We start from the raw sequence: 4,449 nt of genomic DNA on the forward strand, positions 1-4,449 counted from the left end.
AATAAAAGAAAAACAAGAAATTAAGGAATTCAACACCCCGTTAATTGACGGAACGTGAATGATTTTAATGTTGTGTGTGTCATCTCTGCCATGCGTGTGCGTTGCCTTAATTTGATGGCCTTTTCTCCACTTTTTTGTCCCTTTTATTTAACAGCAGAAAATGAAATTTCTCCTTCTCTCCTGTTTGTACGTATATCTCTCCAAATAAAAATTCAGAAGCCACCAAATTTGACCAATAAGAAAATTATATATAATTGGCTGCTCCTCCAAAAACTGCTAGTATTTATTATTATTATTTTTTTTTTTTGCGTTGATAAGAATATATTTATTATATATGAAAACCTAGAGCCACTTTTGTTGACTAAAAAAAAAAAAGACTCTAAAAAGGACTCCAATTCCTTGTGCCAACCTGTGTCTGCAGCCACTTTAATAAAAACTCTAATTCATGCATGCATGTAGGGGTCAAATCAACCACCAATTGATACCTTTAATAGTTAAATTATTCTTCAAGTCCTCCATCTTCCAAAATAATGCAATTCAATTCTTGAATTTTTTTATTCTTGCAACCCATGTCTTCTTTGATTCAATTCAAGTCCTTCACCTTCCAAAATATTCAATTTGACCTCCAAACATTTCAATCTTCAATTCATGGTCCGGATCAGCTATTGAATTATTACAACTTGGTCCCCAACTTTTGGATTTCGCTTTTTTTTTGCTTCATTCCTTTAATTCCTTTTTCTTCATAAATTTTTTGTTTTTTTTTTTTTTTTTTTTTTTTTTTTTTGCTTCATTCCTTCAATTCCTTTTCCTTCATAAAATTTCACCTATTAAACATAAAAAACAAAAATTTAGGATATAATTTGTCAAAAGAACCATCAAATATCACTATTTAAGGTACTGAATAAGTGTATAAAATACACTTATTAGTAGTGATCTAGTTTACAACTGAATGATTCAAGATAGGTCATGTATGTGCTACGAAACATAATGTTCGAATCAAATGAGATATGCACAACACCTCTTTTGAGATTTACAGGGAAAGCCTAATTTGTTCTCAAATTGATGTTTCCCAGCAGTTTGATTACACGCAATCATTTTTTCCCCTTTATCTTTTTTAATTGCGTGTTAATAAATATATGTATACAAGGCTTGATGAAAATAAACTACATAAGCAGTCACTTAAGGCATGCAATATTTTAATCGAATTTTGACATTTTCCACGAAGTTGTGGTCTTGTGGACCTACTTGCACAAAAAAATATAAGTTTGAAGATTTGTCTTCCAACTGATAATTCATTTGGGGACTCAAGTGATAACAAGTCGTTATGGTTGGAGAAGCGCAACCGCAAATTTCCCAAAATGATCCATTTGACCATTTTGATGCATTATTGGCGAACTAAAAAAGGAATAAGTGTAACACCCACAAATCTAAATACCTAGATCTAGAAGTATTATCACTTCGTTCCCTTTTTAAAAAAAAAAAAATATATATATATATATATAAATGAGGAAAACAAATAAATTTTTATTTTACATAATAAATACGATTGACTTATTAACTTAAAATAATTTGTGGTCAACAAAATATAGAACAATTAAATTGAATGTCAACATTAATCACAAAAAAAAAAAAAATGAATCCAACAATTAAATATGATAGTACTGAGTCCATGACACCACAAGCCGTCATCTCATCATCTTGCATTCATCATCTGAAAATGGGGAGGGTTAACGTGGAATGAGCTAAAGCTCAGTAAGCAAACTTCATGCATATTATGTATGCTCATGATATTCATATGAGTTACTTGCAAACAAAAGGCATTTCTCATTATGTATCCCCATCCCTTCATTTCCTTAAAAAAACATAACATTGACGTCGTGAGCTCACTTGATGTATCGTCTATGGCCAATCAGAATGCAGTGGGCAATTATTATTTGAATCCCGATTGAGTCCTACCGGTAGTACTGCAAAGCGGTTAACATTAACATTAACCTTCATCATTCAACTGCAAAGCGATTAATATTAACATTGAACATTGGTCGGGTGCGCCGGTCCCCCATTCCCCATTTCCCACTCACACCTTCATGGCATAGACATACATCTCGTAACAAAAATATTTGGAATACATAACTTTAAATGTTCGTTTAGTCATGACATTTGGAAATCATTTTATTCCTTAAAACTCCATGTATGCTTGTGGATGCATTGATGTGCATGATTATGCATGAAACATTCATGACATAAAACGTAATAATTAAACATTAGGTTCACATAAGGGCAATTTAGATAACACGTTGATACATTTAATCATGTAGAGTGCGCAAGAAAATAAGTGGAGGTTTACTTACTTGGAATCCTTAGCAATTATTTATAGGATAACAGGTGAAAATGTCCATATCTGCCCACGAAATCAACGTGCTGAAAGTCCTAATTCAATTATCAACCACGAATGAAACTTCTCCAAACACATCATTAGTTGTTATTTTTTTTAATACTAAATGGATATTATATTATCTCAAAATTATCAACATCTCGCAAGTTATAAACTTAAATGCATGAAGAATATTTATCTACATAAACTAAACAATTAATTTGAATTTCCATGTTGCCACCACGTCAGATACGAAATTAATAGTCATGGACCACACTTGCATCATTAATTTAATGTCACCCATAATTAAAAGATACCAAACCTATCAAAAGCCTATATGTATAAATTGTTTCAAATGATACATAAAGCAAAGCCCAAATTGACTAGGGCCATGTTTGACACTCTTAAAAACTTTACTGGTTGACAAGTATTATATCTATTCTAAAGAATTTCTAACAACCTAATTAAATCAGAAAAAAGTTATCTTATAAGCTAATATTTCTGAAAAATAAAATGTAAGTACTTATACTTACTGGTAAGATTAGATTAAAATAGCAGTGTGTAGAAATCAATTGAGAGGAGGACTTCAAATGGATCAAGACGTCAATAAAATCATATGAATAATTAAGTGATTTAAATCCAAATAAAATCTAGAATAGGTAACTAGTATTATATATCGAATGAAGAATAAAGTACCAGTTTCTATTCTAAATTACAATGGATTACTAGATCCTAATCTCCATGTTCACCCTAACAGAAAAGTTGATGCCATTGAAGAATCATTGTATAAAATCAGAAAAGAATTAAATCTCCCATATGTTCAGTTAAGAAAAGAAAAAGTTTGCTTTATGCAAATTAATAAGAGTTTTCTTATAATTTTGAACTTAGAACACACATATATATGAACTTCATTCGCTTAAAAATTTATTTGAGGAAATACAGTTACTAATTCTTGGTTATCCAAAATATACAATTAATCTAACAAGAGTCAAATAGCAAAATAATAGAGTTATGCTTAAAGGGATTCTAAATGGACCATGAAATTATGTAAATTTGCACATACTCTCACACACATACTCACGCACATGTTCCTTTGTGTGTAGAAAATTCACATCTTCATTCACAGCATCATGTTTGACATAAGATATTATAATGAAGAAATGGTTTTACCTTCAATTGCAATAATCCCCACTTCCAGAATATGTAATTGATGGCAGGTGGTGTTTCGAATATTAATACAATTGGAATATGATATGGAACAAATTTTGTGTATATAGGAAGTGTAACCCTAGGTCTCAATTCTTTACCTTTAAGACTCAATAATTACCGGCCATAATTATGCTAATTTGACTTGACCCTATTAATTTACTCAATTCTTGCTCTCAAGGAATAATTAAATCTCTGATTTGGCTCCATCAATAAAAAATCACCCCTAAATTGGTGCCAACTAATTAACTTTTAAATCAAATTACTATTATAAAGAGAAAATAGATTATTACCATAATGTTCAGATTCCAAGTCTAATTATAAAGGAAACAAAATATCACGTAATATGTTATAAATTTAATGAAATTATATTTATCTTCAATTTAGAATTACTAGTCACATTGATCATTTAGGACATCCAAATTACATTTCACTGCAACAACATAATAGACAAGACAAAATAAAAATAATACAACTGCAATTAATTTAAATCGACATGATAGTCACGAGAAATAAGAGCGTGGCGTTACAATAAGAATGAAAGGTGTTAAGCTTTTTATCATCCTGACGTCGAGCTGTTTTTCCAAGATCAAGACTTTCCTCGGGCATTCATGTCTATGGTGAATCACTATCTACCTAGGATTCTGAATCCCTACTTCCACAGCTTTTGTGGGTGATTCACCCTTTCTCATTGGTGCTTTTCCTGAGAGAGTCTGATTTTGGGGGAAGAGATGATAATGAATACTCTCTCAAGTGAAGTGCTATGTCCTTAAAACAATGTTTTTGGAGGAAAATCATCACAAATAGTTAAATACCACGTGTAAAAAAAATATAATAGTAGAAAGTTGGGGAGGGAAAAAAGTTCATCACGA

This window comes from Olea europaea, unplaced genomic scaffold, assembly GCF_002742605.1.
Source record: "Olea europaea var. sylvestris unplaced genomic scaffold, O_europaea_v1 scaffold2422, whole genome shotgun sequence".
Lineage (NCBI taxonomy): Eukaryota > Viridiplantae > Streptophyta > Magnoliopsida > Lamiales > Oleaceae > Olea > Olea europaea.